General features: G+C 43.1%; 1 protein-coding gene across 11 annotated transcripts in view; it reads right to left on the reverse strand.

The window, feature by feature from the left end:
- FOXN3 (forkhead box N3) overlaps positions 1 to 14,576 on the reverse strand; it is a 461,111-nt gene extending 446,535 nt beyond the window's left edge. For 3 of the 11 annotated variants that reach the window (XM_063793061.1, XM_063793059.1, XM_510111.9), the window contains exon 1: positions 14,397 to 14,561. The gene's annotated coding sequence lies outside the window, so the exon portion shown is untranslated. Of the gene's footprint in view, positions 1 to 14,396 lie in introns of all 11 variants that reach the window. The other 8 variants (XM_063793060.1, XM_063793057.1, XM_016926572.4 and 5 more) reach the window with 7 other exon arrangements.
- Between the last annotated feature and the right edge of the window lie 6,326 nt (positions 14,577 to 20,902).

The raw sequence follows: 20,902 nt of genomic DNA on the forward strand, positions 1-20,902 counted from the left end.
CTTCCAGTTCTGATGAGAAAGCCAATCCACAAAATTATAAAGCCCAAAACCCCCAAACAAAATAAATAAACACATACAAATAAGTTGACATCTGAACACTTTATGATAAAATTGCCAAACACCAAAAACAAAGAAAATATCTTAAAAAACAGTCGTAAAGTACTCTCAGAGAAAGAATACCTTCAACACAAATGGCAATAAGACTTAGCATTGATTTATCAGCAGTGGAAGTCAGAAAACAATTGAGCATCTTTAATATGCTGAGAGAAAATAACCATAATTTTATACCTGGCAAAAATATATTGTATACCTAGCAAGATTCCATTTTAAGAACAAGGGGGAAATGGACATTTTTCCAGTGAACAATAGCTGAAAGAGTTTTCCATCAATTTATCCTCACTAAATGAAACCTAAGAGAAGTGATGAAGGGGGTGGGTTGGGGGAAGGAATTATAAGCAAAAAATGTAGTAAACACATGGGTAAATCTTAACAAACATTTCTGGTTTAAAATGATAATACGTAATCTGTGAGATTAAAAAAAAAACACACAAAAAAACAAGATAAAACTAAAACACTGGGCAAAAACGAAACCTAAATTGGTAGAGCAGTGATTGGAGTTAAGTGGTCTAAGGTCCTTGCATTGTTTGAGAGGAGAGGAAAGATACTAATTGGCTTTAGGCTTTGATAAGTATGCATGTTAAAATTTCTAAAGAACCACTAGAAAAGGATCTAGAAATAAAATATCTAGAGGACCACTAAATGAATCATATAGAGAATAAAACTTCCAAACTACTATAGAATACATAAAATAAGACAAAAGAATTCAAAAGAAAGCAAGAAATAAAGAAAAAGAAATATGGAAGAGGCAGGAAAAATGGAAAAAGATGAAGAAATTAATTAGAACATACATGTAATTACAATAAATATAAATGCATTATGTATTTCAGTTAAAAGACAATTATTTTCAGAAAATTCACAAAAACAATATCCAGCTACATTTGTACATGTCATATATAAAAATGCAGCTTAAATATTAGAAATAAATAAAGAGTTAAAGAGTTATTAGAAATAAATAAAGAGTTATTTATATTAGAAAAAATATATTATGTTTTTGTTAACATATTAGAAATGAAAACTTCAAAAGTAATTAACTAAGCTGTCAGAAAAATACAAGTTTTATACTCTATTAAACACAAAAGTGTAAGAAGAATAAAGATACAAACAGAAATTAAAAAGAGGCTGAACGCAGTAGCTCACACTTGTAATACCAGCACTTTGAGAGACTAACGCAGGAGGATTCCTTGAGCCCAGGAGTTCAAGACCAGGCTGGGCAATATAGCAAGACCCCATCTCTACTAAAAAGTAAAAAAACTGGCCAGGTGTGGTAGTGCCCCATATAGTTTAAAATGATAATATGTAATCTGTGAGATTAAAAAAGTAAGCAAGCATATAAATGATATCACAATGAAAAACTGCGATGGCACAGAGATTAAAAATAAGAATTAGAGGCTATTATAAACAATCATTATGCCTCCCAATGTTAAAACCGAGATGAAGTCAATAAATTCCTAGAAATGCATAAATTGGTAAAATGGATTCACAAAGCAATAAAACACCAGATTAGTCTTACTATAAAATAAATTGAATTAGTAGTTGTAATCTTCCTAAAAGAAAATACCATTTCCAGATAAACAGATGACTACTATCAGAAGGTAACTACTATTTGGAGGTATACATAATTCTAGTCTTATACAGACTATGCCAGACAATAGAAAAACTCTTTGACTTCTTTTAAGAAGGATAGAAAAACATTAATACCAAAATTTGATAAGATCAAGGTTGAGCATTGAAGCCAGCAAAAAAGAAAAAAAAATTGATAAGAAAAGAGAATTATAGGATTTCTCACGCCTGAACATATGTATCTAATATATGTGCAAAATTTGGAGAGTGTGTAGTATAAAAATAAAACTGTAGCCGGGCACAGTGGCTCATGCCTGTAATCCCAGCACTTTGGGAGTCCGAGGTAGGTGGAGCACCTGAGGTCAGGAGTTCGAGACCAGCTTGGCCAACATGGCAAAACCCCAACTCTACCAAAAGTACAAAAATTAGCCGGGTGTGGTGGCGCACGCCTGTAATCCCAGCTACTCAGGAGGCTGAGGCAGGGGAAGCTTGAACCTGGGAGGCAGAGGTTGCAGTGAGCGGAGATTGCGCCACTGCACTCCAGCCTGGGCGACAAGAGCGAGACTCTGTCTCAAAAAAAAAATAAAAAAATAAAACTGTATACCTACTTCACACTGTACACAAAAAACAATTCTGGGTTGACTCAAGACTGAAATATAACAGCCAAACAGGCACTTCGTAAATGAAGAAACATGTATGACCAATAAACATAAGATGCGTAAGCTTATTAATAACCAAGAAAATTAAAATTAAAATGAGATTATTTCACACCTACTAAATTGGCAAAAATGTTAAAGTCTGACAATATTAAATATCAGTGAGAATATGAAACAACAGAGACACTTAATGTTGGTGAGGGTGTTAACTGGTACAGCCACTTTTGCAAACAGAAGGCATTAAGATGCTGGAGAGCAGTGAGCTTGCCTCAAGATCTGTTGTGGCCAGCAGAGAGGACCCCATTTAAAGACCACCAAGTGGCTAAGACTCAGGTTTGGGCCAGGCCCGGTAGCTCATGCCTGTAATTCCAGCACTTTGGGAGGCCGAGGCAGGCGGATCACTTGAGGTCAGGAGTTTGAGACCAGCCTGGCCAACATGGTGAAACCCTGTCTCTACTAAAAATACAAAAATGAGCCGGGCATGGTTGTACATGCCTGTAATCCCAGCTACTCAGGAGGCTGAGGCAGGAGAATCGCTTGGTCTCGGGAGATGGGGGTTGCAATCAGCCGAGATTGCCCCACTGCACTCCAGCCTAGACGACAGAGCAAGACCGTGTCTTAAAAAAAAAAAAAAAGGACTCAAGTTTGCTGCCCATGCGCACAGAGGTGGGACCGAGTCAGCAGGGAGTGCCACACAAGTTCTGATAAAGCCAAGAGGATGACCAGGCTAACATATTTAGTAAACTGGATCACTTATTGGAACCCAACCAATCTTTCTTTCCTTAACTAAAATAGAATGGAGTAGGTCAATCTGGATTAAGTGTAGCAGGGATGATAAAATCTGGTAAAATTTATGCTTCAACTATACATGCTATCTTTTTTTTTTTCTTTTGAGACACAGTGTTACTCTGTTGCCCAGGCTGGAGTGCAGTGGCGCCATCTTGGCTCACTGCAACCTCCATCTCCCAGGTTCAAGCGATTCTCCTGCCTCGGCCTCCCGAGTAGCTGGGACTACAGGCATGCGCCACAACACCCAGCTGATTTTTTTTTTTTTTTTTTTGAGACAGAGTCTCGCTCTGTCACCCAGACTGGAGTGCAGTGGCGCAATCCCGGCTCACTGAAAGCTCTGCTTCCCGGGTTCACGCCATTCTCCTGCCTCAGCCTCCCGAGTACCTGGGACTACAGGCGCCCGCCACCATGCCCGGCTAATTTTTTATATTTTTAGTAGAGATGGGGTTTCACCGTGTTAGCCAGGATGGTCTCGATCTCCTGACCTCGTGATCTGCCCGCCTCGGCCTCCCGAAGTGCTGGGATTACAGGCATGAGCCACCGTGCCCAGCCAACACCCAGCTAATTTTTGTATTTTTAGTACAGACAGGGTTTCACCATGTTGGCCAGGATGGTCTCGATCTCCTGACCTCATGATCTGCCCACCTCGGCCTCCCAAAGTGCTGGGATTACAGGCGTGGGCCACCGCGCCCGGCCTATACATGCTATCTTATAAAAACTTTTGTTTCATCTATCCACAGCATACATACATATATGTGGTGTACAATGTATCTATATCTTACTGTAGGTCTTTGAAAACCACTAGACTAGACTATGTGTTATAAAACCACAGACTTCAACTGCTAGTAGAGCTAAACAAGCAGCTCCCAGAAGGCAAGAAACCTTGCCTCCAAGAGCAGAGGCCACCGAGCCTAGGGACCCTGAGTTTGTTCCTCCTTCATAAGAAAGAAACAGAAGAGCAAGGTTGACATTCCTTCCCACATGCACTATCATAGGCGAAGAACTGGGGACGGGGTAGGCGAGACAACCTGAGGGAATAGCATTGTTTTCCTATGGAAGACTAGAATTATCTTAGGGAACTGTTTGGATTAGCCGATCCAACTAAGTTTTTTAACGGGTATGATCAAAAGTTATTCTTTCTCTTGACGATCAATGGGTGTGTGCTGGGAAGGAAGGCTCACTGTAGACAAAATGAACAAACTGCATTTTCTCTGTACATTGGAGTTTTCCAGTGAATGAAAGTGGTGACTGTACAACATGGAGGAAGAAGGTTGTGGCCAGGGAACAAGATGTACAAAGGCTGGGAAGCTAGAAGGACCACAGCGAGTTCAGGGGTGACGAGACACTGACTAGATCCTGGGGCATTCTCTGAGCAGTTTAATAAGTGGGGCAAGATTATAAAAGAACTTGAAAGTGAGGCAGAAAGAGAGAACTTGGTAGTCTGGGCAATGAGAAGCCATCAAGGTTCTTTTTTGAGACAGGGTCTCGCTCTGTCACCCAAGCTGGAGTGCAGTGGCGCAATCATGGCTCACTGCAGCCTCAACCTCCCAAGCTCAAGTAATTCTCCCACATCAAGCCTCCCGAGTAGCTGGAACCACAGGTGCACACCACCACGCCTGGCTAATTTTTGTATTTTTTGTAGAGATGGGGTTTCGCCATGTTGCCCAGGCTGGCATCAAGGTTCTTAGTAGACAAGGAACACAACAACATTGACAACATAACAATAAAAATAGCTACAATAATTTGAGTTGCAACCACGTGCCAGGCTCCGTGCCAAGTGCTTTTCAGGGACTCATGAGTTAGCCCTCCCAATAATCCTTTCAGGATTTCCACATTACAGAGTTTTATTTCCATAGTACTTATGGAAATATTACCTAGGGCTTGAGTCTTAGGTTAAGTAACTTGCCTAAAGTCACACAGCTGTTAAGTGGCAGGGAGGGGGTCTGAGAACAGGAAGTCTAGCTTCAAAGCCCATATTTCAAGAGGGTTTTAGGGACAGAAGTCTTCCAGAGCACGATCAAGGTCACTCGTAGTTTTTTTTGGAGGGAAGCACCAGTAAAGGTTGTGGAGATGAACAGGGGGTGGATTTTAAAGAAAGCAACAAGAAGCCCTGGGGATAAATTAGACACATGTGATGTAAAACGAGGGTGGGGGCGGCGGGGGGCTGGCGGTCCAAGTTTTCTAGCCTGGGAAATAAGGATAATGGTTGTAACCGGGGGAGAAAAAAATGAGGGCCCTTATGGATAATTTCTGCCTAAATGCTTAACTCTGAAATTATGCCACTCCTCTTGTTCCCATTTTTCAGACTGAAAAACCACTCTGCCAGGATCTTCATGTTGAAGCTTAAAGGGACTATTAAAAATGATTATTCTAAAACATCTATAGTTGCAAGACTGTAGAAGGAACTGAAGAGGAAAGAGTGGTAGCAGAACCTGCTGATGGCCTGGGCACATGGCTTTCAGGCTTTACCATCTCAGGGCATGCCAGCCCAACTGCCACCTGCTACCAACGGCATCAAGAAGTCCCTGAGAACCTTCTCTGGCTGAAGGCTACTCTGACAGCTTTCATAGATCTCAAGTACTGGGATCAACACGCCCTGAGAGCAGTCTTCAACCCATGACCGAAAGCAGCGTGGCTGGCATAGGTGCCCCACGTGCCCCAGTGCGGCTGAGCTCCACCGCCCACAATGGATCTGATGGGATAACTCACGACTGGCTGCCTTCCCTTCCTCATTTCCCTCTCCTGCACCTACTGGTGTCTTCCTGGGATGGTCTCCCAAGTAAACCATCCACCCTTCAATCCCCCTTGCAGGGTCTGTTTCTAAATTAAAACCAAAGGCATAATAGCTCCAGGAAGGATCTCAGGAGGGTGGCACTTCAGTCTGTCTATATCTGCTTAGAATATGAACTTCAAAAGAGCCACATTTGGGGATATTTCCAGTTAAGAAACCTATGAGAATTACAGAACAGGGGATAGTCTGTCTGGGAATGATTTCTTCACCCTCGTATCCCTATCATAGGGCACAGTTCCTGGTATGCAGTAGGTGCCCACAACTGCTCACTGAATGAACGTGAGGATGATTTGTTTCCCCCGATTTGTGCATATGTCTTTGGCATTTCCCTTGATTGATCTTTTAAAATAATTTCATACATGTGAAATATGTGAAATCAGACCTGTGAAATATTAATTAGTTCCATCAAGTTCTGATCATTCACCTGAACTCTTTAAGAGAATTAGAAAAGCAGCAGACACACATTTGACTGAAAATGTCTACATCTGTTCCATTGCTAGTTCCACCTGGTCACACGTATACTAGGCACAGTGGCATGCCCAGTGATGATTTAATTTTTAAGTTTCCCCTACACTCTTGCAAGAGCAGAGCTCTTGCTTAGATGAAAAAATCAAGCTGAACCCCAACCTAACTTCGTCTCTGTAGACTTTATATGACTTAGGGGTACAGGGGAGTCCCAAAAAGAAGACTGAATATCTTGCTGATCTGCTGACTTAAGCCAGTTTTTCTTATTCTGAAAGAAATCAAGGAGATGTCAGTGTATCTGCACACCTGAGTTTGTTGAGCCGTTCAGACCAAGTGTAAAAGTGAGTGTTGTCTAGGAAATCTGTTTTTTGTGTTAGACATGCTGCCAATTATAGCCAGTTAGACTGGGTATAATCTTTGGGTAATTCTGGAATTACGACTTTTTATTTACCAAGTAGGTAAACGTGCTCAGGGATGGACGAAGAGAAAGTCAAAAGGTGAAGACAAATAAAGAAAAATAATGAGGCCGGGCGCGGTGGCTCACGCCTGTAATCCCAGCACTTTGGGAGGCCAAGGCGGGCGGATCACAAGGTCAGGAGATCGAGACCATCCTGGCTAACACGGTGAAACCCCGTCTCTACTAAAAATACAAAAAATTAGCCGGGCGTGGCAGCGGGCGCCTGTAGTCCCAGCTGCTGGGGAGGCTGAGGCAGGAGAACGGCGTGAACCTGGGAGGCGGAGCTTGCAGTGAGCCGAGATCGTGCCACTGCACTCCAGCCTGGGCGACAGAGCGAGACTCTGTCTCAAAAAAAAAAAAAAAAAAAAAATCACTGACAAGGGACCTAAAAAGCCCCTTCCATCACTAATGGTCAGATGTGAGAACACAGAATGTGAAGAAGCAAAATCCTATTTCCGGTGGGAATTACAGCAAATATTCCCCAACCCATCCTGCTTTTTCTTCCCCCCGAAGGGAACTCCATTTTCTGTGTGGAAGGGGAAGTCTTCAACCCTGGGATAGAAACAGTCAGAGGAGCAGTTGTGAGGTGGTCAGTCTCGGAGGAAAGCCTGGGATTTGGAGTCAGGGGACTTGACAGTGAGAACTATTAATAGTCGGGTACCAAAGAATGGGTGACTCTGGGAACACAGTTGCCTTGGTTTCTTCATCTGTAGAATGGGACATTAATGCATATTATCATTAGGTATTAGTAGCAGTATTATTAAGCTAATATGAGAACCAAATAAAATAATGCAGAGAGCAGCATCTGATAAAGGAAGGCCCCTCGCTAGTGTGATGTGATTTTTCTGTATCACCCAATACTGCCACACTTCCCCAGAAGTGTCAAGAGGCCATTCTAAATGCTGAATCTAGTCACAAGAAAAAACATGATGGTCTTAATTTGGAGATATTTATTAAGTAGTCATTATAGAGTCACTGCTTTATTTTAAAAGCTGCAAAAATATTCAGTTTGCTGAATTAGGAAATTTCAGAGTGCAACAAGAGCTCTTAAACTGGCTGGGTGTGGTGGCTCACACCTGTAATCCCAGCACTTTGGGAGGCTGAGGTAGGAGTATCGCTTGAGCTCAGGAGTTTGAGACCAGCCTGGGGAGCACAGGGAGATCCCATCTCTACAAAAATAAAAAATTAGCAGGGCATAGTGGTACACACCTGTGGTCCCAGCCACTCGGGAGGTTGAGGTGGAAAGACTGCTTGAGCCCAAGAGTTCAAGGCTGCAGTGAGCCCTGACTGTGCCACTGCACTCCAGCCTGGGTGACAGAGTGACAGAGTGAGACCCTGCTTAAAAAAAAAAAAAAAAAAAAGTCCGGACACGGTGGCTCACGCTTGTGATCCCAGCACTTTGGGAGGCCGAGGTGGGCAGATCATGAGGTCAGGGGTTTCAGACGAGCCTGGCCAGCATGGTGAAACCCCATCTCTACTAAAAATACAAAATTAGCCAGGCGTGGTGGCACGCACCTGTAATCCCAGCTACTCAGGAGGCTGAGGCAGGAGAATTGCTTGAACCCAGGAGGCGGAGGTTGCAGTCAGCCGAGATCGCGCCATTGCAGTCCTGCCTGGGCGACAGAACAAGACTCTGTCTCAAAAAAAAAAAAAAAAAACTCTTACATTATCTAAAATCTAAACTTGTATAATATACTAAAATCCCTCTCCAAGTGGGACCTGCTACTCTCTGAACCTTAAGAAAGTGGCATCTGCAAAGGCACTGCCAAGGTACTAGGCACACATTTGGAGAAGCCATCTGCTGGCAACTTCAGCAAGGTCCTGGTAACTGGCATGTATCCTTCAGTTCAAAAAGAAAGTCCCCCAAACCATGGGAGCTTAATGCTCACTCCCAAAGAAGTACTGCTCCATTATCATGAATACACCCCGGGACGGTTCTGTTGGTTACACACTCATTCTTCTTTGAAATGCAGGTGGGAGGAGGAAGGAGGTAGCTTTAAACAGCCTCAACATGAAAAGCGTCAGTCAACACAATTCAGTAGTTAACCACCATCATTTCGATCATTTCATCGTTACCACAGCCAACTATTTGGTCCTTATGCTAGTTTCATCTTTGTAAAGGAAATATTTCACATGTAATTTTTTTTTCCCAGCACAAATTGTTGGAAGATCTTTGGCTTCCTGGAAAACTTATTATTTTAATTGTCATCTCTAACCCCATGCAGGTAGTAGAAACATGGCAAGCACAATGAAAGTAACAGGAGAATGTACAGAGGGGTCTGTCCTTTCTACTTCTATAGACTCCTCAACTGAACTCCCTCTGAGAAACAATGCAGGGAGGTTGGCTGTGGCCATGAGCAGCACAGTTCTACTGCAGTTTGCCTGAATGAAGAGTCTCCTGATTTCTCATCTCCATACCAGGCAGAGGTGAATCTAGTGATTGTGAAAATCAAGAGTGGAACTGAAGGGGATTCCTCTGCCTGCCACCCCTAGAAATCCTCAATACTGACAGCTTCTGGGATGTAAGGGGGAAAACTGAGCCCGATCTCAATACTGCCATTTCAGAACAATCTCATCACTGAGGAGATAATGTGAATATATTTGATGATATGCAAATATCATCTGTGTGTTATCATTTTACTCAACACTCAAAACACTACTGAGTCTGCCAAGCAGATTTATATAGCTTGGCAAATTTTCATTTCATGAATGACACTTCATATGAAATTATTTTCACTGACTAATAGAATAACAGTGATAGAACAGATCTTGAGGTGGAAATAGAATAAAGCCATGCATTCCAGCAAAATTATAACCAACTAATCTCAAACACCTCCATATGATGTTCCTATAATTTATAAATAAAAGGGGCCCTGGTTTATAAGTAACCCCTAAAAATATGCCTTCCCTCTCATTATAGACTGGGCCAGGGCTCTTTCATGCTTGTGGTCAGTCATCTTTTTCTGTATGTACGTAGGCTTCCTAGGGTACACTGTAGTACATCACTAATTGCCACCTTTTTCCTGCTCACTATGAGCACAAGCAGCCTCTTAAATTGTCAAGGCAAAAGTTGTCTCTTTCGCTAAGAGGTTCCAGGGCTCTGCAAGCAATTCCCCAAGGTCTTCTCTAGAGAACATTTTAGAAGCAGTGATTTGCAAACTGTGTACACAGTGGTACTGGGTTCTAGAGTGTGCCCTGGGCACAGCCCAGGTGACAATAGCAGGCTCTGGGCTCCTAGTTCCCTCAGAGCAGCTCTGTTTTTATTTGACTCATATATTAGGGTCTTGCATAAGATTCTATTTGGTGCTAAGTAGAAAACAAAAATGATGTCTATGAAAATGTGTGCAAACCATTGCAAGAAATGGCTCCGTCTCCCTCAGGCACTCTTAACCTCCCTCACCAGGCTGCTCTCTGCAAATGGAGGTGGATGCATTTATTTTCCTTTAAAGAAGCTTACCCTTTTCTCCTCTTCCCGAATTTGAAACATCTAGGAATTGAAGCAATTAAATATACTCATTTTCAACATTCAGAAACTAATCCAGACTTCTGCACAGCAAATCCTTTCAAAGTTAAAATTTGTTTTTCTCATGTGTACTATAAACCGGATTTAGCCAACCCATCCCCAATTTCGATTTTTTTTTTTTTTTTTTTTTTTTTTTTTTTTTTTTTTTGCTATCAGCAAGGTTGGCATATACCTAACGTGTATTCTTTATGGACCTTTTGTTATAAGCAATGAGAAGAATGAAGCTGCCTCTTTCTCTTTACCTCTCTACACTAATCCAAAATCGACACTGGCATTTGGTTGGTATTCTGGAATAATTATTAGAAATTTGGCATAGCCATCCAAAAACAGCAGCTTCAGTGAGTGTGTGAGTAACTAGCTGACAACTGAAAATGAATTGGAATTGTATTGAACATCTTGTTCATTTGTATTAGGAAAATAAGTTGCACATGGTTGTACCACGATCAATTTTCCTAATTCCAAAATCAGAAAGAAATAAACCTAAATGCCACAGGTTTGCAGAGAATGAATTGTACCACTCCAAAGCCCCTTTCAAAACGAAGTGTTCTGAGCCAACTATTTGCAAGACAATAGAGAATGAAGGTAGATTCTAGAAACCAACAAATCCCATTCATTTCCTTCAGTTTGTAAAAACAAGCAACTGACATGTTTCCTGCCAATGAACACACTTGCAGATAAGAAAGCTCCCTACAGGAAATCCTTGCTAAAAGAGACCAGTTGTCCCATTAAACTTAATCTTCTTTACCAAGTCCCAATCAGTTAAATATCTGGGTGATTTAGCATATATTTCATAATCCCATGTTGTCAAATATTTAACTTCTACAGTATATATTTCTATGACATACATGCAGAATATTAAATAAACATTAAAATAGAGTTAGGACTCTCCTCATCCCCACTCCCCATGCAATTAGTTGATGAAAATAAGGGAAATTTGCTGCTTTTTAAAAAGACCAAATTGTTAATTGAACAAGTTTTAAAACTGACCATTATCAATTAAGATAAAGCTATTCAATGCTTTAAATTGCCATGACTTAAAGGAAGACGTTTCTAAATGAATATCAAGAACATAAAATCTGAAGACTGCCATTAACAAGATTAGAAAAATATAAGAAATGTATTTGCTTTATATTTTACAAGGTTCGATGTTGATCCTCAAAGTCAAAATTTAGTACAGGGCCTCTGGTTATTTTTCGCTTAGCAAAATGAACGGGGTTGGGGGTGGAGGCTAGGGGGAGGGGAGGTCTCCAAACTTTTTTCTTTATAGTCCTCATGGAAATCATTACCAAGATACTGGAAATATTTGCAATTTTGATACTGGGAACGTCTCAATTATCCTAAAAACAAAAGCACTCTTCCCCATCCACAAAAGAGGAAACTTTTCTATTTAAGTCAACTGGGTAATAATAATGGGATTTTTGAAACAGTTCTTATTTTCATTTAGATTTTCCTTTCCCTGGTTAGCCTCTGAGAACACCCTCTCTTATATCTCCCAAAGTACCAGGCAATCTTCATCCCTCCCTTTCACTCCCCACCCCCACCCCCACCACCCCACACACAAACGCAGCCTTCAAAATGCCACCAGTCTGTAAGTTCCATTGCTTGAGTTCAACTTTGAACCCTCTTGTAAACACAAACACCTCATTATAACTTCCCCCGATGAATCCTCATCCACAGGTAACATTCTAACCTTTCTGGCTCTCAAAAGAGTTTTGTTCTAACTGTAGACATACAAGTCAGTTTGATCCCACAATTAAGTGTTCAAATACATTGTTCTTAGCCTTCCCTTGCACAGCTCAGAGGTAGCAAAATGCAAAGTAAGCCTGGGGGCTCATCCTTAGTTTAAGGCTCTTTCCTCAAATATTTCCAATAAAAATGCAGTTATGAAATCTAGGAGACCACATTTTTGGTTGTTGTTGTAAAATGACCTTGATTTGACAGGCGCGATCTCAGGTTTCAACAGATGCTGTGGGAAAGCTTACAGAAGCCGACATGTTGTCCAGGCATCTGTGATGACATGCAGGTTTTGTTTTTGTTTTTGTTTCTTTTTAAGTGGTGGTCATGGTAGAGTATGTATGTGTAGTGGGGGTGGGGTGGGGTTACTCCTCTCGGTTTCCATAACAACCATGTCTCCACTCATCGGTTATTAGATACAATCCACTTCCTGTGTCTAAATTTTTAAGCCAATCAGAAAAGTGTTTATACATTTAACAACTTCTGGGACAGTGCTTCTTTAATGAAATCGCTTTAAAGGCTCAAATGAAGATGTTCATGGGCTTTACAGTTTGTCTTACAGATATAACATTTCACAGTGTTTACTAATTCATATTCTTATATGGTGCAGAATGCCCTTCCTCTTGGATGTGAAATGCATTCGCCTCAAAGCAGATGCCACAATCTCTCAGAATAGTGTGCAGGCTGATTTTGATTGTTTGCTTTTCATTGTCTTTTCCTTTCACTGTCACAGTTTTAGACTTAGTGCATGAAACGTGCTAATGCACAAGGCACTTAAATTATCAAAGTAATGATACAGTTAAGCATCCATCTACTGATGGTCCCTTTTTTAAAAGACTCAGATCAAAACCCGGTTAGGAATCATTATTCTAAGTTGAACAACTTTGCATTCTACAACTTATGAGCAGATATCATTGAGAATGTATTGTAAAGTGCTGTGTATACGTGTAAGCTAGTAGCTGACGTCTGCAAAGAAATTTGTCACCAAAATGGCCTACTTTATGTGGATAGAAACAACAACAAAAAATTAAACATAAAGGTATCTCGAGCAAACTGCACCCAAATGAAAAACCGACCCTGCAGAAATCTGTGCACAAGAGGGCTATCTGAAACTACAGCACGATTTTAAAAGAAGGTTTTGGGTGACTGTTTTCATAAGTCTCAATCTAACTGACCAATCAGTGTGAGAGTTAAAGTGGGCTCCAGTCATTCGTGCAGCCTTCAGAGCTCTGCACCCTCCGAGCTGCTCTCCTCTCCAAGGCAGAGTCGGCGATCAATGAAAAACAGGGAACAAAAGGAATATAACAGGATGTCTTCCTTAGCTAAGGAAAACGATTCCCTTTTTCCTCAATGAGCCAGTCGCACCCTGCCTACGACAGCTCCACACGGGAGCTTCCAGCAGACCAGTCCTTTCGGGTGAGGCACATTTTACATTTGCAATCATGTGTCCCAACTGCTAGCAAATGTGTCACCTTAAGCACAGCCTGTGACGGAGGGCTCCCCGAGCCCAACCAATTGAAACTAATAAATTAAATAAATTAATAATCCCACAATTAAAACCTCCCGAGAAAGATTGCATTTCCCTTCCCCAAATGTCATCCCGGGAGTATAAACAAAGCATGAAAAATAGTCTCTTCAGCCTTCCCAGCCGGCAATCATGGTTTTCCCCTCAAAACAATGTTTCCCCAAAAAGAGAAATCTTCTTATTACCCTCAGTGGAAACTCATCTGTAGATGTCCTATCAGGATAACCCGTTACAGTATTTGAAAAGAGGCTGAAACTGCCCATAGATTTGACACTGTTTATAATTGATAGCCAAACAGTTGCGACAGCAATGCTGTAAACTCTGCCCAGCCAAACAAACTCCACATTTAACACGTTCCTTCCTTGAAAATAAAAGTAACGCCCGGGGAGCCCACAGAAGTGTGCTTCCCTAAAAGTAATTAACAGAATTGCATCAATTATTTGATTATTTTTATAAATATCCATTTGTCTGCAAATTTTTTTTAAAAAATTTAAAAAGCGACTATCCACACATTCCTAAGAAACTTTTTTTTTTTTAATGAACTTACTTTTGAGACAAAACTAATGAAAATAAGCAACTTGCCATGGCTGGATCTTTCCCATTTGGGCTGCAAGCTATAAATCAATCTGAAACCAGGTGAAAATAGGGGGGCGGACACCTTTAAAAAAAAATCAAAGAGTGCCCCAAAATGCAGCAGCCTGAACACGGAGGGCTTCTCGTGACAATGCTAAACCCGAGCAGATTAGGAGGCAGGAAATGAGCCCCATTTTCGTTACCTTCGATCGCCTGCCCCCCCGCTGCTTCTCGCGGCCGCATTGGGGGGCTGCGGCGACGCTGGACTCGCGGGTGGCCCCGCCGCCGGGTCGCGCCGTCTCCCGGCCGAGCTGCAGCAGATCGCGGCCGGAACCCCGGCTCCTGCGCCCGGCGCCCGCCCGGGGTCGGCGGCGCGGCTCCCACCCGGGCCTGGAGCCCTGCTGGGTCCTAGTGCGCGCCGCGCGCCCGCCTCGCGGCCCGGTCTGCAGCCCGCACCGAGGGCAGGCAGCTCCCAGCGCCGCGAGTCTCCGGGCGAGGCCGCCACCCTCTCGGTCCCTTGCGAAAGCGGCCGCGGGGTGTGCGGATGAACTGGAGCTTAATGTCAAATCCTGGCACAAGATGTTCAAAAGAAAGACATTGGCTCCAACTGAACTCTTAGAAGGCAGATGCTAGGATCTGCAGCCCGAGGGTAAGCGTAGGGCAGTACCTGGCAGACAGAGGTTTGCCGGGTGCACTGGTGACACTGGCCGTTCACAGACGGTGAGACGCGGTACGGGATCGATAAAGATAGATTTCAAAAATATAACGCTAAAAAGAAAAAAGGTTGAAAATGTGTATGTTTAAAACAATGTTTTAAACTGTTTTTCCCAATATTTTCCCCCTGTTGACAACAGGCCCTTTTGCATTTCGCCTTCTTTTACTTTATAATATGCTCTTTTAAATAACAAAGCCCCATATGGCTAAACATGTAGTCATTTGATTTTCAAAAGACCTCAAAAATTGCATGAAAATATGCACTCATGTATCTCCTAAGAAATCAACGAGAAAGAATTAATGGTGGCATATGGCGTGCCTCATAGAGAGAACTTAATTACAAATTAAAACAAATGCGAAAATTCACAAATTCAGTAAACTGAAAGTAAATTATGATCCTAGATGTATACACAAATCAGCTCATGTACAATTAGGAAGACTGTAAATTCCAGGTTTCTCTTTCACAAAGGGAAAAGGGTGTTTGTTACATGAACTCATCAGATTCCCCTCGTTTGCCCCCAAAAGGGCTTTCAGCAACCTCTTGGCACATTCATTTACTGCAGCCCACCTGGAAAGCAACTTTTAATCTTGCAAGTGCTCATTTAAGAGGACAATTCTATTAGCCCTTAATTCAAAATAAAAGCGCTTTAGTTAGAAAAGCCTGTTTGAAAGGCTTCAAGACTGGGAGCTTTTTTTCAGTCTTTGATATCACCAAGTTTGAAGGTCGCAATTCTGTAAAACTGCTAATAACAATGGCACTGTGGTTTACACCATAAGGAAAATCAAATATGTGCTTTCTGATTTCTATTTTTGAAGCAGAAAAAAGTCCCTTTGAAAAGCACTCTTGCCCTCCCCCTTTCCAATTTTAGCTAAACAAGTGTAATGGAAGATTTTTAGTATTAATTAAACATCAAAGGCACCTTCTCTGATGCCTTATATCCACGCCAAGAACTAGTTGTCATATGTTACACTTGTCAATCTTAAATTACTTGCACATACATCTCATGCGACCTTTACCACACCTCTGTGAGAAAGCAGATACAATAATCTGCAATTTTCAGATGAGAAATTGGAGGTCCCAAAAGGTAAAGTGACTTGTTCAAAAATCACATGGCTGGTGAGCAGAGCAGCTGGAATCCCATCCTGTCTCCGCTTTCAACAAGCCCTGTTTTTTGAGTACATCACCTGGCCTCCCAACTATCTCTCTGTAAGTACTGCAGAAAATGAGGCATCCGAAACAAAAAACGCAGGTAGGTTTTTTTAGTCATCATTTCTTACCTGTCTCAGAGCAGCAATTTACCAGCAAGCAAATATGAGGCTTGTTGGAAATATGTTAGTCTCTGCTAAAATGAGAAACATGGCTAGGAAGACCCACCCACACAGGTCAGATTTCTGTGCTGGAGCTGCCCAGGGCAACCTGGCCGGCAGAAAACTTCAAACTCTGAGGCTGAGCAATGCCTCATCCCCCATACGTCTTTTTGCTCTTTATCAGAAATTAAGAACTGACTCCACTTGACACATGGAGGAGTAGTGTTTTGTCAAATTGAACCTGGGTTTCTATGAGCAGTCCCGGCACCGAAAGGCCTCAAAAACTCTGTAAATTCATATACAAGGTGGCCTATTAGTGGCATCCAGGGTGTCTCTGTCCAGACCTGGTGACCCCTGGAACTTTGATAGGTCCCTTCTCAGCCCTCCTGCACCTATGGTAAAGTCACCACCCAGTTCTGTGTGTGGCGGTCCCCTTCCTCCCCCTCTCTGCCAAAAGGAAATGTAACTTCTCTGATGACGTGTCCTTAAATATCAGCCAGGTGACGGGCTGGGTGACATTTAACTGAAAAAAAAAAAAAAAAACAGAAACATTTCATTCTGAAAAGTGATTCATTCCTTTTCTTGTGCTGTTCACAAGGACGGGGCTAGGCATGGTCGTATCATTGGAAAATGCGGATGACCTTCCTGGAAGGATTAATGCAAAACTTACTTGATAAATTCATTTGATCCCTTTGTTGAAAACTGGTCTAATTACTTTATAGTCACACCATCCATGTGCCTGGCAAATGTTGCAAATGCTAGGCTCAAAACAATCTTAGCCCCAGTAGCAAATGATGAGAAGCTGGGAAGAAATGCTGGTGGTGAGCTCAGTTCACCTCTAGCTCAAAGTTAGAGCACACCAGAAAGGTACTGGTCAGGAGAAACTGTCGTTCATTCATTCATTCATCCATTCATCCAATTGTGTATGTAGCAAATGTCGAGCAAGGTACTGTTCTAGGCTCTGGGTAGAAAAAGTTTTCAAGCACTCCTATCGTATGGAGCCCACAGACAGGCAAACAATTGCAGTGCAGTGGTATCAGTGGAGCAGTAAAATCATGACACTGGGGATATGAGGGCAATCTGGCTGCGACATCTGTCATCCCATTGATCTCCAGGGTTGATTCAGCTGATCTGGCTTGCTAGGCAGGTGTCCCCTTTCTCCTTCACCGCTCCATCTGCGTCCCTCCTGAAGCTGCACACTCCATCGAAGAGGACGATTGTCCCTGATAGAGGAGGACCGGTCTTTGGTCAAGGGTGTATGAATAGCTGCGCTGCCCTGCTAGAACCTCCAAACAAGTGCCCAGATCACTGGTGCTCTATATTCAAACACCAACTGCCCTGGTCCTGGGCCAGTTGTCTTCTAAGCCATTCCAGGGCTGCCCTTTGCTCTGTATTGCTGGGATCTGTCTCTGGCAGGCTGAGTTTCAGGCGCTTGGGTCAGTTAGTTGGTGGCTAGATATGGCCAATGAGGGTCACTGGAGGAGTGGAGGATGAAAAGAAGATAGAAGCCAGAGAACGTCATCATGTCTCTCCTGCCTCTGATGGCATCTCTAGCAGTGGCTGCATCTGGCTGAGGCTTCTCTCAGGTGACTGTGGACCCTGGGCTCAGGTAACACTGCCACTTCCTGTTAACTGTCCAGTGTGAGGACGTTCTTGGCTCTCTGCTGGGGTTAGTTTCTGGGTGACTTCACTGAGATGCACATGAGAGTGGGGAGAAGAAAGTCCCCACTGGAGAGGACATCCTAGGCACTGGGCAAAGGTGTGGGAGGATGAAAATGCGAGGCGGGCCAGTGCACTGCCTGGGGAGCAACGAGGCTAAAGTGAAGCCTTCGGATGAGGGGGCGTCTGCAGATCCTGCTGGAGATGCCAGCAGGATCCAGAGTCCTCTGGGGTTTGAACTTGATTGTGATTTCTACTTGGAAAACCCCTTTATCTCCCTTTAGCCTTTGCTTAAATGTTCCCTTCCCAATGTCTCTTGCTCCTCCTCATCCTGCTTTTTTCCTTCTTCCCTTTCCCCTTTCTAATACATTACTATTTACTTATCATTTTTGTTATTCATTATCTGTTCCACCACACACACACACACACACACACACACACACACCCAATAAAGTTCTACAGGGCCAGGAATCTTTGCACTATTCAATGATAATTTATAAGAACATAAAACAGTGACTGGTACATAGTAGGTGCTCAATAAATTTTTTTAATGAATGAATAAAGTTAATAAATAAAAAGTTATTTGTAGTAGTCAGAGTTCTCCAGAAAAACAGAACCAGTAGGATGTATTTATTATAGAGAGAGAGAGAAAAAAAGGGATTGATTATAAGGATTTGGGTCATGTGATTAAGGAGGCTGACAAGTCCCCAGATTTGCACCCAGCAAGCTGTAGGCCAAGGAGAGCCAATGGTGTAGTTCCAGTCTGAAGGCCAGCAAGCTCCAAACCCAGGAAGAGCTGATATTTCAGTTGAGTTTGAAGGCAGGAAAAAAACCAATGTCCCAGCTCAAGGCAGTCAGGCAGGAGGAGGTGGTCCCTTTTACTAGAGGGAGGGCCAGCCTTTTGTTCTAGTTGGGCCTTCAGCTGATTGAATGAGGCCCACCCACATTAGGGTGGGTGTCTGCTTTCTTCGTCTACCTATTCAAATGTTAATTTATTATTATTTTTTTTTTTTGAGACAGCCTTGCTCTGTCACCCAGGCTGGAGTGCAGTGGCGTGATCTTGGCTCACTGCAACCTCTGCCTCCCAGGTTTAAGCGATTCTCTTGCCTCAGCCTCCCAAGTAGCTGGGATTACAGATGTGTGCCCTCATGCCCGGCTTATTTTTGTATTTTTAGTAGAGATGGGGTTACGCCATGTTGACTAGGCTGGTCTCAAACTCCTGGCCACTTCGGCCTCCTAAAGTGCTGGGATTATAAACCTGAGCCACTGCACCTGGCCTCAAATGTTACTCTTATCTGAAAAACACCCTCGCAGACACACCCAGAATAATGGTTACCCAAATATGTGGACACCCCATGGCCCAGTCAAGTTGACACATAAAATTAACCATCACATTGTAAAAGACTGTGTTTTACCAGGATCATTCTAGAAAGTGTATGGAGGATGATTTCGATCCAAAATGTTTTAGATATCAGAAGGCAGGGTGACTTATTAGGAGGTAATTATTATCCTAGTTCAGATGCAGACCTGAAGGAATTCATCGTTGGTGGCTTCAGATGACCCTTCAGTGATCCATGGGTGATGTGTGATGTTACACACACCAAAGGCATCACACAGACACAACTCTCGGAGGAATCCATCGGAAGTGCAATGCCTAGAAAAGAACACAGTGGATAACTATGGGGGGTCCTGGCTGCCCCTGCAACAGGCTGAGGACAACAGTGTCTTCTGGCCACTTTAACTACCCAGTTGCAGTAGACACAAAGCGGGGTGGCAACCTGGCTCCTTTTGGGGGGATTTCTCATTCCACGCCATGGTCCTGGTGTTGAGTGGGAACAGCAGGATTGAGCCCAGGGTGGGCACTTGACAGCATGCTGGACACTTGACCCCATGCTAGGACAATTAGGGTCCTCTGAAGTTCCCTAACTGAAGCCAGGGGAAGCGAGGATCCTTCTCTTCACTTGGATTGCCAAGCTTGGGTGCCACCAGTAGCCCCATCCTTGGTTTGCAGGCTCAGAAGATGGATAACTACGCAACTATCAGCCCAAGCACAACATTAAAACACGATGAAAGCCCAGTATAAACTTTGGATTATCCAAACAAACTTTTTCCCCCTCTATCATCATAAACAGTTTAGAATAGGCTGTATATATCGCCACCGTTTATATACACACAGGGATGCACCGATATCCTCACTGTACTGGGAAGATCCCCGGAACACTCTCCAGCTTTCTAGATATAGGTGGTATCAGGTTATACTGAAAGAAAGATTTTCCACTTGCTTCTTTGTATGCTTCCAATTGCAATAAAATGCCACCCGTCTTCACCCTATGAAGTCACAAGCCTTAACATTCCCCATGAAACCGATAGCCTCACCCTTTCACTAACGCAGGCTTAGGAGATGGTGAAATCACACGTGACTTGGATGTCATTACTTTTACCCACCATTTTGTAAGGGATTTATTGCCTCTTAGCGGTGACAGCACTAAATCAGTCCTATGAATCTATGCTTGTCAAGAGGGTTGGACAAAACTCACTTTGATTCCTTTGTCTCTCTGATATCTATCACATTTATTCCTTCGTTGACCAAACCCGGGCTTGCTTTGGCAATAATGGCTAATGGGCGGCATCTCATCCCCGGCTCCTACAGAGCCAGTCATGGAATGGCCCACAGTTTGTGTTTCTCAGACCCCCTTCTCAGTTCTGGCTCAGGCCCTTTAGGAATCATTTATCCTGGGGCCTGACTACCAAGCAGGGCTGCGAAGAAGGCCTTGAGAGGAAAGCGTGGGGCACAACGCTGCCAAAAAAACAGCCCAATCTGGCTCTCAGCCAACCAGCTGGCTGCTGCGCGAAGGCCTCTCCCAGCCTCCCCAGACCCCCCTTTGTCTCCCTCGGCCTCCCTTTCTCAGCTGTCTCGCCTCAGGTAATCATCCACACTCTGCACTTCCCCAGCTCTTTTTATTCCCGCATTTCAGATCACTTTACACACGTTAATTAAGCCTTAAACCACTCAGGAAAGAAAAGCAAA

This window comes from Pan troglodytes, chromosome 15, assembly GCF_028858775.2.
Source record: "Pan troglodytes isolate AG18354 chromosome 15, NHGRI_mPanTro3-v2.0_pri, whole genome shotgun sequence".
NCBI lineage: Eukaryota > Metazoa > Chordata > Mammalia > Primates > Hominidae > Pan > Pan troglodytes.